Source organism: Ambystoma mexicanum, chromosome 3q, assembly GCF_040938575.1.
Source record: "Ambystoma mexicanum isolate Mex_15411 chromosome 3q, UKY_AmexF1_1, whole genome shotgun sequence".
Lineage (NCBI taxonomy): Eukaryota > Metazoa > Chordata > Amphibia > Caudata > Ambystomatidae > Ambystoma > Ambystoma mexicanum.
This window is the reverse complement of record NC_090926.1, coordinates 765,745,269-765,759,111: the sequence shown is the minus strand read 5'-3', so window position 1 is coordinate 765,759,111 and position 13,843 is coordinate 765,745,269. Positions and strand designations below refer to the sequence as shown.

At 47.7% G+C, this 13,843-nt stretch overlaps 1 protein-coding gene across 3 annotated transcripts in view; it reads left to right on the top strand.

Moving 5' to 3' along the window:
* LLGL2 (LLGL scribble cell polarity complex component 2) overlaps positions 1-13,843 on the top strand; it is a 908,486-nt gene that overhangs the window by 873,332 nt on the left and 21,311 nt on the right. The gene's annotated exons all lie outside the window — the stretch shown is intronic.

The window sequence follows — 13,843 nt, the reverse complement described above, 5'->3', positions numbered from 1 at the left end:
GCACTGAGGCGGACTGCACACAACAGGTAGAAGAGTGGAGCCTGCAGTAGTACAGGAGGATTTCTGACCATACGAGGAGCACTCTGTGGGGCTGCCGCGAGGTGCTGGGAGTGCGGCAGAGCACTTGGTCTCACAGTCAACGCGGTTCATTGCAGGCGAAGCGGAGGGATCCATGGCCCGCTGAACCCCAGTGTACGCATTGAGTGCAGCTCCCGGAAATCATCGATGAGCAGAATCTGTAAGGTACGTGGCTGCAAGTTAATTACTACAGCAGTGAACGCACACGAAGAGTGGGTTGAAGTTCCCAGAACTTTAAGGTTACCATCGTCACATAATTGGAGCAGGGGCGTGAGGTTCCCGACTGACAATTGGCCCAATAAGCACCCTGGAAGTACTGATACTCCGACCTGTGCAGCACGTAATGGGTTGTAAACCCCACTGCTTAAGGTAATGAGAAGAGGCTAGGGTGTGGAAAGCGAGCTACGGAAAACAGCGCTGTGGGACTGCGCAAAGTGGGGTGAGCCTGCAGTTACTTGGCTTGGTGGCTGATGCAATAAAACATTGAATATGGCGGTTGCTGGATAAACTGAATATTTTGGGGCTTTAATGCAGATCTCAGAGGGCTGACAGAGACTGCCCATTTAAACAGTAAGGGGTTCTCCCCACACCTGATTGACCAAGAACTGAACTAATTGAGGAGTCAATGACGCGCATATTGAAGTCAGCTGGTGCCCAAGTGCGAGCAGGGACGGTTGGCTGCCCATTAATACGCACTAACAAGAATTACGCTGTTGGTTCTGGGGACCTACACGGGACCGGTGAAGGCACGCAGTGAGTGGGATTCACTGTCTGTGTACATCATTACCTGGGCTCAATGGTGAGATGTGCAAAGCTGGCATCGCTGCACTGGAGGTCGGCGACACAGCGAGCAGGTGAAACTGCATAAGCCTGCAAATGCTAGCAGGTGGTCTGAGAGATTAGTTGGTAACGTGGCAGTTGCACATCCCAGTTGCACCAAGCGGACCTTACAACTGAAGGAAACTGGTGCCTGACTTTGATCCTGGAACACTAGACGACACAGTGCTCTCTAACTAACTAGGCCCTGACCCTGGGCGCTGAGTGGGGCTATTGGTGGACCTGGTGCTGCAGTCTCTGGTTGAAATCAACCCCATATCGTGCGGTAATGTCACCCCTCAAGGGAAAGAATAAGACAACCATCATGGACTCATTCAATGGAGTCAACCGGCGAGGTGACTCGGCGCAGACCACAAGAAGCGGTGGCTGTGGATCCGAGCGGGAAGGACGATCTTGTACTAGCAGCTATTGCAGCGCTGAGAACCTCCTTGGAAACAAAAATTGGAGATGTAAAAGATGATGTGCAGCTACTGCGTCAGGATGTTCGGAACTTGGCGAAGAGAGTGACAATCGCTGAATCAAGTCTGAGGGAAACCCAGGAAACTCCAAAAGATCTCGAAACCAGTGTGAAGGAGTTGGAGAGGAGGAACACTGTGCTGGAAATGCGATCCGAGGATGCGGAAGGAAGGGCCCAACGGAATAACATGTCTGTTGGGAATTTAGGAAGGAATGAAGGGCTCAAACCCTACTAGCTTCGTGGCTAACTTTTGCAACAAGAAATTGGAGCAGGCAACATGTCACAGGGGTTTGCTGTGGAGGGAGCCCATAGGTCCCTGCAGAAACTGCCCCCACTGACCCCACCCGGGATCCTATCCCCGCCCGATGATTATGAAAATCTTGAACTTTCAAGACCGGGAAATCATTTTGAAATTTTCCCGGGAGGGAGGGGAAATCCAGTGCGACAATTCGAGAATTGCCATCTAGCCGTATTACACGCCCAATGTACAGAGACCTAGAAATGTGTTTGTGCCGATCAAGGCCAATCTCCGACATCTCAACAACAAGTACATGCTCATGTACCCTGCTCGTCTCAAAATTATCTACAAGGGCAGAGTGCAATTCCTGGACACCCCAGCTGCGGCTGTCATGTGGTTGGAACACAATAATCTGGGAGAACGGGACAAGTCTGTCACCTGAGGGAACTGCCTGATGGAGTGGGGTTAGGGGCAGAACCCCCACCTGGGTACCCTTGTGAGGGACAGCTACTACTTGAAATTATCGAAGTGTGCGCGAGAGATGTACATGTTACCAAACTGCATATTGTTCAATAATGTTGGGGGCAATGCTGGTCTGCCTCCTTTGGGTTTGGAGACCTATCCCGTGCAAAGGTTGGTGTTGGCTTGCTGCCAGCATCTGTTATGCCGCATCCAATGGCCTGGACAGGCCTTGATGGTGCGGTTGTGCCTGAGCGCTGTCCGCAAAGTGCAGTCGCTGGGTGAATGTTTATAGTTTTGTTGGTTGGAATGTTTTTTGTTATGTCCTCACGCAGTTGGTCGCAAAAGAGTACGTACGAATGGAGCAGTGGAGTCGGGGGAGTTGTGGAAGAGTGCAGAGGGGTATGTGACAATGCAGTGAAGTCCATGGGGCGCAGCTGGATGGAGGTAGGAGACATATGGGGCACACAAGTTAAACAAATTGCATCTAGCATTAAGGTGTTGACGTGGAATATGAGGGGACCAGGCACATATCTACGCAGAAATAGAGTAAAATCCTTCCTAGACAGAAAGAAGGTGTCCATCGCACTGCTGCAGGAGACCCACATGGCGGCCGAGGATCTGCTGAAGCTTACAGAAAGATGGGGAGGACAAGGCTATGGGGTGGCATACTCCAAATATGCTAGAGGGGTGTACACATGGCTTCACCCCAATCTCCAGTTCCGTCTGATGGGGATGGAGGCTGATAAGGATGGAGATTCTTGATACTACGGGGTCATGTAGACCAAACTGAGGTGTGCATCGATAATTCCTATTTCCCTAACCACAATATCCCAACGCACGCATGCATGATCAGTGCTAAAATTGCGCAAAATGCAGAAAGTTTCATCATATGGGGCAGGGATTTCAATTGTATCGGAGATCCGCTACTAGACCGATCAACCCCACCCAGGAATGAAAGGGGGCCTCCATCCCTAGCATTAAACACAGTATTGACAAATCTTGGCCTAATTGATCCATGGAGAGACTCACCCTGAGGATAGATGCTATTCCTACTACTCTTCGCCCCACCACCTTTATACTAGAATTGATTACTTCTTTGTGAGCCAGGCTCAAAGGTGGTAGGTGGGTGCAGCCGAATACTTGGGTAGATCAATCTCTGATCACTCCCCGTTGACGATGGAATGGACTATGAGAGGTCTTCGGCCCCCCATCCCAATGTGGCGAATGCCCACAGACGCTCTAACAGATCAAATCTTTAGAGATGAGCTGAAAAGGAAATTGGGCGAGTTCCTGGAACACAATGTGGGCAGTGTGAGAGAATGGGGAACTGTCTGGGAGACCCTCAAGGTGGTTGTGAGGGGTAAGGTGATGACCAGCACGGGGGGCATTCGGAAAACCCTGAGGATGGACTTGGAGAGGTTGGAGGAGGAAATCCGGCAGCTGGAGGTGAGGGCTTCTAGGCAGCAAGCTGAAGAAGAAGCACTGGCGGACATTAGAGGACGCTGTCGGGAAGCGTGGGACAGGCTAGCGCAGTTCGACCATACAGTTAAGAGCAACAGGGCTCTTGCAGAAGGCGATAGCCCCAGTAGACTCCTGTTGTGGTTGTGTAAAAGGGAACATCGTAAACCCCCTGGCTACTGAATTGAGAGGCAGGGATGGTGATATGTGCAGAACGCAGTTAGCTATCAATAAGGTGTTTACCGACTTCTATTCGGAGCTGTACAAACATGAGAGTCTGGTTCCTGGGGAGGAGATGGTGGACACCCTGGAAGAGATAGGGCTCCCTAGGCTCGTTGCGACGCAGCGGGAGGCATTAGAGATGGAAATTACTGTGAATGAAGTTAATGAGGCTATTAGTTCGCTGGTCACTAGCCAAACCCCAGTTAGTGACGGTTTACCCCCTGAATTTTATAAAAACGTATGCAGAGGTGTTGGCCCTGTTGTTGCTCAAAGTATTTACAGAGGCCTATGAGAAAGGTGGGCTTCCGAGAAGTATGAGGGAGACGTTGGTGGTCCCTTTACCCAAGCCTGTGAAGCCCACTGATAGCTGTGATTCCTAAAGGCCATTAGCCATGCTCAACTATGATATGAAAATCCTGACTACGATACTAGGAGGGCGACTCCATAGGGTGATTGGGGGATTAGTGCATGATAATCAAAACGGTTTTATCCTAGGCCATAGCACTGCTCTAAATTTGTGATGATTACAGCACATTGTGACTGCCATGAACCTTGCGCGGTGGTGTCGCTTGATGCAATCAAAGCCTTTGATTCGCTGTATTGGGAGTGGTTGTTCGGATTCGGTGAATAGGTTGGGTGAAAATACTTTACACATCACCAGTTGCCCGCGTGAAATCGGGTAGGCATGTGTCTGAGGCTTGGGACATACAAAGGGGCAATAGGCAGGGCTGTCCGTTGTCACCCATGCTATATGTGCTTGTGCATGAACCACTGGCTATTTATCTTCGCAAGGAGTTTTTGGAGGCAGGTACATGGGTCGGAGGGGTTCATCACTTGATATCATTATATGCGGACGATGTGCTGCTCTATCTCAAAAACCCACAACATAACCTACAGCTGGCGCTGGAGGTGCTAGATCGTTTTTTTAGGGTTTCAGGAATATGCTTCAGCAGAGAGAAGTCTTGCGTCTTCCTGGTAGCGGGTCTGAGAGAATTGGGAAGGGAGGAACTGCCAGTATTAGAGTTCCCCTGGCACCTAGAATGATTCCGGTACTTGGGGGTACACATATTTCACTCGTCTGAGGACATGCACGTCCACACTACCAGGGCGGTGATACCGGGGTTCAGAAGATCCATGGTGTTTTGGTCAAAACTCTCGTTGTCACTGATGGGCAGGGCTGCCATTGCAAAGATGATTATTCTGCCAAGGTTCTTGTACTTCTTTCACAATATTCACCATTACATAACACCTTTTTCCGGCTACTGGAAACAATGCTTGGGGAATTCCTTTGGGGTAAGCTGAGACATAAAATTGCCCTGGCGACGCTGTGCCTGCCCTGCAAGGTTGGTGGAATGCAGTTGCCAGATCTAGAGAAGTATTATCTAGCTGCGCAGCTTAGTTTCATTGCCAAATGGCTCTCAGACAAACCCACTTCGAAATCACTGCTGCTACAGCAGCTGGTGGCAACGGCTTACCTGAAGAAGATTTTATTGTTACCACTGGAATGCTTGGTTAGTGTGCCTACGCTGGTTACTCTAGGTTGTCAGGTGTGGCTCTGAACACAGAAACTGCTCAAAATAGAGAACACATACTCACCTGACGTACCAATAGCAGTGGACATGTGTAGGAATAAAAGTGAACTAGCAGTGGCTAGGCTATGGGAAGGGTTGGGGCTCTCGACGTGGGGGGATGTGTATGCGGATAGCATTTTCAGAGACATGGAGTCCCTTACCGAACAGGTGGGATTACCCAAAGGTCAGTTCTTCTGGTACTCAAGGGTGAGGGCGGTGGCCAAGCAGAAGTGGTCAGAATGGCCTGAGGAGCTGGAGGCAACAACGCTCTAGGCCCTTATGTACTCTTTGGAAGAGGGTTGGAAACCGGTGTCCAGACTATATAGGGCTCCGATAGACAGGCCCAACCCTAAGAGCATGGAGTTAAAGGCCAGGTGGGTGCGAGATCTTGGGGGGACCTTGGAGAAAGAGTGGGAATGTATGCTGGGCTATCCTAGGGAAGTCTCCAGGAATCCCTGCTTCAAGCTTATTCAGTTGAATATGCTGTATCACACCTATATGACCCCAAGTAGGGTTGCCAGGTTCAATAACAAGACTTACCCTTTATGTATTTGGTGCAGGTCTAATGGGGTGAACTTAATGCATACGTTTTGGAGTTGTGAAAGGGTGCAAAGTTTTTGGGCTCGAATTGAGCAGGCTTGCAGGAATGCTGGAATTGGTAGATATGACTGGACCGCGAAGGAGTGCTTGCTGGGTGTCTACCCAAGGAATGGCAAATGCAAATATATAGTAAAATTCATGGACATGGCCTGCATCTTAGCTAAAAGATGCATCGCAATGGTGTGGAAATCTTCTGATGGCCCACAATATAAACGCTGGTTTGAAGAATTTGAGTTTTGGTCGGAGAGCGAAACCAAGGTGTGGAGTAGCGCTATTAACGGGCGAGAGGTGCTAGCTAGCGCTGCATATGGGTCATGGAAAGCACTTATTTGGGACATGTTTCACCCCTCGGATGATAAACCAGCTTGAGAGAGGAATTACTGTAAACTCATACCACCAATACCCTGTTTAAGTGTTGATATATTTAACCATGTAGTTAAGACGGAGAATGGGAGAGGGCTCTGGCGTTCCCCGAGGAGGTATCCAGGAACTCCAGATTCAGATTAATTCAGCTGAACGTACTGTACCGCTCCTATCTAACACCGAATAGAATAGCGAAGTTCAGCAAGCATCCCCATCACAATTGCCCATGGTGCAACACGGACAAAGTGGATCTACGTCACATGTTCTGGGAATGCACCAAGACCCAGCAGCTCTGGGCCGAGGTGGAGCAAACCCGCAGAAGGGCAGGCATGACCAGGTACGAATGGACCCCTAGCGAATGCCTCCTGGGAACTTACCCCAGATTAGCCAAAATGAAACACACTGTAAAGCTCATGGACATGGCATGTATCCTGACCAAGAGGACCATCGCAATGGCATGGAAGCGGCTGGGTGGCCCACGATTCCAAGCATGGCATAGTGAACTGGAATGATGGGTCGGGGCGGAAACCTCAGCCTGGGAGGACAGAGTTGCTAAATCCCCAGAAGATGCAAGCCAGGCACTGGACGCTTGGAAAGCCCTGACGTGGGCACTGTTTCACCCTTCCAACAACGAAAAGCCCCCATGAACGATTCTCCCCCACGTTAACTGATCCGACCACCACAAAGTCACCTAAACAGACAATCGCCAGAAACAGAACTGATCCCTCATTCTCATGCTCCTTCCTCCCCTCCCGTCCCCCCTGGCCCTGGCTCTCTCCACTCCACCCCCTGCTAACTCCCCCACGCTGAACTTTCCATTAACCACTAGGAGACAATCACTGTTATTGTTAAACGTTGTATGTTACAGTTTTGTATGGTTTAATATTAACTGCTAATTTCATATTGTTATGCCCATACCATGCCGCAGGTGACAACTACTGTCACACTGCTGTTGTACCTATATTAAATGCCAATAAAGAAATAAAAAAAAAATAACCATGTAGTTAAATACCAATGGCTGCCTACTAAGCACTTATAGCATGATTGCCACTGCTAGGAAGCTAAATTGCTTTGAGTACTGCCCCTGAAACAGCTCTGTACATGTGTGGAATGAGAGCGGGATTGGATCCACTGTGTGAGGATTGTTCACTTAGTTGTTTTTTCGTTTTTCAGTTCTTTTTTTCTTGGCCTGATTTTGTACACAAAGCTAGCAAAACTTGGTATAAGAGTACAGTAATGCAAGTTGTAACGCTGTAATGTGATACTGTTGATTGGAAATGAAAGTACTGTACATGACTAAATGCCAATAAAAAGATGTTAAAATAAAAAATAATGGAATTATTGGATGTTATACACGTTAGAAGAAACTCGCTTGACCCATACGCTGCGATCAGTATTGATGCTGAGAAGGCATTTGATAGGGTCAGTTGCGCATTCCTTCTACAAGTATTGATGAAAATGGGTTGCGGATTGCGAGTTCTGAAACTCTTTAATGCACCCTGTAGGGACGCAGAAGCAAAGGTATTAGTAAATGGATGTCTATCGGAGAGTTTCTCTATCGGAGGGTTATCCCCTGTCCCCACTTTTTTATGACCTCTTTATTGAACCCTTGGCAATCCATATTAGAGAAAAAGCTGAAATTAAGGGAATCCAGATTAATGACAGAATCTCAAAGGTCCTGCTATATGCAGATCATCTTTTAGTCTGTCTCTCAGATCCGGAACATTCATTTTGGGATTTGCTCTTTACTCCACGGACATTCGGCCGAGTGCCGAATTATAAAGTGAATGTTTCAAAATCAATGATCTTTTCGATCTCGCTGACATGCCATAGAGGTCTTCTTGGAGTTGATCAGGATGGTTGGGCCGAAAATGGATTTCAATATCTGGTTATTCAGATTTCCAGGAATGTAAATAGCCTTTTAGCCCATAATAGCCAAATTAAACTTACAGAAAAACCGGCATTATGCTTGAAGTGGGGAAGACATTATGGGGAAAGATCAATGCAATCAAGGGGACCTTACTCCCTAATTTGCTTTGTCTTCAGTATGCTCCCGCTTCCACTGACGGGTATTTTGTTGCGTAACATAAATAAAGTCTTTTAGAGCTTTCTGTGGGGTGAGGGGGGGATCTAAAATTCCAAGAGACGTACTTATGAAGCCGGTGAGATTGGGAGGTTTTGGTTTTCTAAATGTTAGTTTGTGCCATAGGGCCTTCACTTTGCGCTCCCTACACTATTGGTTTCAGGATGATGTTGCTAATTGCTTGAACTGGGTTAATATAGAGGGGGCTGCTGTACATCTGACCCCGTTGGACTGTCTCCTTTGTATGGAGAAAAAGTTGATCGTTAACAAAACACCCCCAGATATGTTTTGAAAGATTAGAAAAAGTCTTGTGAAAGCTCTGGAGACAAATATTTTCTGAGCTCAGAGTCCTGAATTTGGAAAAATCCAGCGATTCGTTGTAACAAGCAAACCCTATCATGGCTCGCTTGGCAATCGTTGGGTATTTGGAAGGTGGAACAAGTCTGTGATGGTACTTTGCTACTTAGTTTCAAGTTCCTCAGATTTAAGTATAATATGCGCCCTATAGAATCTGTTGTTACCGTAAACTTTGTGAGGTATTTGCATTATTGTTTGCTCCCCTGAACACGACCATGCATGCTGACCCCAATATACAACAGTTATCTAGAAGTACACCTCGTTCGGCTTCTACTTTATATAAACTTCTTGCGCCAGCCGACATCACTTCAACCTCAGGTCACGGTAGAGAGACGTGGGGTTCAGATTTGAACCTTATTCTCTCAGACATGGAATGGAATCATATTTTTTCAGGACCAACTAGATATAAAATAGATCTACGATTTACTCAGCAACGAGTCATACATTGTATCTATTGGACTCTCTCTAAGATGAAGCATATTAATTATGACGATATATCCTGGAATTGTAAGTCAGATATTGGCACTGGCCTAAATATGTCTTGGTCTTGTTAAAGAATTAGTAATTTCTGGGAGGCCATATTGTAGCGCATTTGGATATTGTTACATCTCCTGCTTCTACAGACTCCATTGCTGTGTTTATTGGGTCTTTTTCCTAGTAATCTTGATTTGTCAGTGGACTCTCTCTTTTGGCGGCTAGAGCATTAATGGTGGCGAAGAAACATATATTAAAATGTTGGTAAAATGTAACCAAGCCTTCTGTTGATCATTGGTTGCATGGTTCTAGCCCAGATCCTTCATTCCCTGGACGTGAACACTAAATTTAAATCCCACGCCGGAACAACAAACTAGTGTGGCGGAAAGATATTGGAATGACCCCTCAGGAATTGAATATGCTAATTACCCTAGATCTCCAGGATGCTGACTTTCATTTGGCTATCCACAAGAAGCACAGCAAGTATCTCAGATTCAAAGTGGCGAACGGTCATTACTTTGGTTTTTCTTTGGCACCCAGGGTTTTCACCAAACTGTTAGCAGTAGTGGCAGCTCGCTGCAGGAGGGAAGGCATTCATGTCTTTCCCTACCTGGATAACTGGCTCGTCCGTGCCCAATCACCAGTTCTAGTGTTTGCACATCTATACTGGCTGTGCAGTGGGTTGCACAGCTTGGGCTTCTCCCTGAACTACAAGAAGTCACAGGTTTTGCCGTGCCGTCCTAGTCCCTCCGATTCATCAGGGCGTCTTGGACACTCACCTGAGTTGGGGTTTCCCACCCGAGAACAGAGTGGCAAACATCTTCAAGATGGTCCAGGTTTTCCAACCTCAGACGAAGGTTCCAGCCCTGGTTTTTCTGCACTTGCTGGGTCTCCTAGCATTAGGCTTGGTGGTACAGGCGGGCCGTCTCCGCATGAGGTCGCTACAAGGGCTCCTGAGCTCTCAATGGTCTGTTTCAGTGCCAGAATTAAAACCACTTTCTGGTCTCAGAGTATGTGTATGGAGACCTTCAATTGTGGTCCATGAAAGACCACCTAATGAAAGGGTATTTTTTTTTTTGTTAACAAGTGACCCTAGTCACGGATGCGTGCCTGAAGAGCTGGGGCGCTCACCTAAAAGATCTGATGGTGTGGGGATGGTGGTGCCCATCGGAGTGCTGGATGCACATCATTCTGCTAGAGCTGAAGGCTATCAGGCTGGACCTGGTCGCTTTCCTCCACTCTACGAAGGGCAAGACTGTACTGGTCCTGATAGACAATCTTTTACCTCAACAAGAGGGGTGTCGTTGGCTCCTTGCCACTGTGCAGGGAAGCAATGCGACTGTGGTTCTGGGCTCTCGAAAATTCGGACTGCGGCTCACCTGGATGGCAAAGAAAACACTCTAAGGGGACACCCTGAGCAGGTAGTACTCAACCTCCCATGAGTGGGAGCTCTGCCAGGATGTTCTGAAGCAGATGTTCTCCCTGCTGAGGTACTCCCCAGGTGGACCTATTCACTTGCTGTGTAAACGGAAAGTGCAGGTGGTTCTGCTCCAGGGAATTTCCTCAACAAGTTGCTCAGGGGGACGCCCTGATAGTTGAATGGGACTTCAACCTGCTCTATGTGTTTCCACCAATTGCAGTAATTCCGCTGGTTCACAGGAGACTACATCTGTTCGGGCCACAGTTATGTTGATCGCTCAGGACTGGGCCCGAAGAGCATGGTACCCAGAGTTGAAAATGATCATTTGCCCTCCCTGGTGTCTTCTGCAAAGGACAGACCTCCTATCCCACTCAGCTGAGAAGGTCCTGCACCTGAACCTCCGCAGCTTGAATCTTCATTTGTGGCGCCTGAAAGGTTGAAGTATCGAGAGTGTGATTTGTTGGGGGATGTTCTGGACGGACTCATATCTGGTAGAAAACCTGCCACCAAGTCCGTGTATACCTGCGGGTGGCGGACGTTTTTGGCTTAGTGCCAGGAGAGGGATCTGAACCCTTTTGCTTGCTCCACCTCCTCTGTGTTGGAATTTCTTCTGTCTTTGGCCCGGACGGGCCTACAAGTTAATACAATGAAGGGAATTCTTGTGGCCATTTCGTTCTTCAAGAGGACCGTGGAGCAGGGCTCCCGTTTCACAATCCCCAAAGTTATTCAATTCCTCAAGGGTCGTTCCAATATGTTTCCCCCACACTAGTTTGTTGTTCCGGCATGGGATTCAAATTTAGTGTTGATGTTTTTAATGGGCCCTCAGTTTGAACTCCTTCATTCTTGTTCTTTGACTTCTCAGCCTTAAGGTGATTTACCTGGTTGCATCACTTCCACTATTTTTGTGAATGAGCTCCAGGTTCTGACTGTTAATCCTCTCTACTTGGTTTTCTCCAAGAAGAAGGCGACGTTGAGAATCAAGACCATCCTTCCTTCCGAAGGTGGTCTCTGATTCTACCCGTCTTCTTTCCTCTGACTCACCCTTCCAAGACACAGGAACAGTTCCATCGGTTAGATCTGGTGCAGGCCCTCAAGTTCTACATCTCTCGGATTCTGGAGAACAGGACTGATGACCAGCTTTTCGTTGGTTACGTAGGTGCCCGAGCAGCGAAGGCTATTACAAAACAGACCTGGTCTCATTGGATCATTCTCTCTATCTAGAAATGCTACAATCTGGCCGGCACCAGAGGTTTGCCCGCCACCTCAGCTCTGCAACTTTGAGTGCCTTTTCTGGATATTTGCCAAGCAGCCACGTGGGCTTCCTTGCTTACACGTTTGCTAAGCATTACTGCTTGGATTCAATTTCTTGCCAGGACACTTGTTTCGGCAGGGCTGTCCTTCGGCGTTTTCTGGTTTAGGTGGTGTCCTAGGTTGTTGAACTGCTTTGGGAGTCTATCATAGATGAGGAATCCGTGGGAGTCCATTAGAAGAACAAATTACTTACCTCTCAGTAATGTTCTTTCTGATGGATGTTCCTCGCGTGGGTTCCTCATCGCCCTCCATACCTGCCCTTCTTGGAGTAGCTAGTATACCTTAGTTCTGCGGTCCCTCAGCGTCTGAGTGTTGGGGGTAAAGGGTGAAGCTGAGGTCACGGGCCCGGCACTTCACTATGTACTGGCCCTAATGTCATGTATGGCACTGGATGCATAGAGGCATCGGGCGGATCCGACACAGAGCTGAACTGCGCCCCTGGTGGCGGAAAGGTTTCTGAAGAGCTGCTGATGCTGGGATAATAGATATCATAGATGAGGAATCTGTGGTAGGAACGTCCATCAGAAGGAGCGTTACCGAGAGGCAAGGAATTTGTTCTTTTGGTTGCTCAGGGTGATACGCTTTATGAACATATAAAATCCTGTGACTTGAAACTGGTGTCCAGGAAGATGGTGTTTCTAATTGTGGCTTCCACAATGCAAGCACATTGCAGGTTATATCGTTTTGGAAACGTGCATGTGTTTTTTTCACAAAGTTGAGCAGGTTCTCCAGGTGACTGATTGCTGCTGACTTAATTTGCCTTCAAATTATATATCATAGGAAGTCCCTTCCCTACCACATTTGTTCTGTCCCTATATCCTTCCATAGTCTGAACATGAGGCTGTAAAATAGTTCCTAGAGTGCACAAAGCACATCCAGCCTTATGCTGGAATGTCAGCATGTATGGCTTAAATGTGCTTCCTACAGTCTTCTCTGTGATAATTTTGGCTAATGAGTTGGAGCGTTCCATCACATTTCGTCGCGGGATGTTTGTTTGCTGGGTTTTTTACCGCTGATTTTTTAACGAATTTTTTATTTTTTTATTTATGGGGGGGAGTTACCCCCTCAAACCGCCATCCCCTTTAATTCTTTTTATAATCCCGTAAACCCACACCCAATTTATATATTTTTCTAAGCCACCCCCACCCCCCCAAAAATTAGCAGTAAAAAACTCTGCCAAAAGAATCCCGCGATGAAAGGTCGTCGTACCGAGTTGGAGGTTGCGTCTTCTCAGTTAAGGCTGCAGTCCTCTGGAATGAGCTTACTTTGCAGTTTGGTCACATTGTATCCTTACAACTTGTTCTTTTGTAACTTTGTGGTTACAATCACATTGTGTCCAGAATGGACTTGTGGCATTGGATAATTTTCTACAGTTTTTTACATGTTACATGTGCACTTTTGCATTTTACTGCATAATGCCCATCCCCAAGAGATTTTCACCTGTCCTTTGGCCATTTTGTGCCTTAGGTGTCTTGCTGCATATAGGGTCCTGATTTGCCCTGTATGGAAAGCCATATCTCTGGTAAAGCTCCTGCTTTCCGGGCAAAGTGTCAGTCTGTGTGTGTGGCCATGTGTGGGGGCTGGGTCCCTTGAGACTGACTAATCCAGGGAATTCGCCCCTTCTCTCCAAGGGGGAGCCACCCCCTTTCAGACTAGAGGGGGGAGCCTGCTACACTTAACACCGCCTAAGGGACAGGGCAAGCAGGATCCCACTGGGGGTGGGGGGGGGCATCTTCCCCCTTAGGAGACAAGGAATCCCCAAGCAGGGTTCTTACTCATCCTCCCTCACATAATCCCATTTATATGTTGGCTATATGGCCATTGAGCAGGGCAATAATGTACAAGGCCTTTTCAAAAGGACGAGTCTGGTTTCTGATCCGTTATTGTTGCCATCCTTGCATGAAGCATGGAA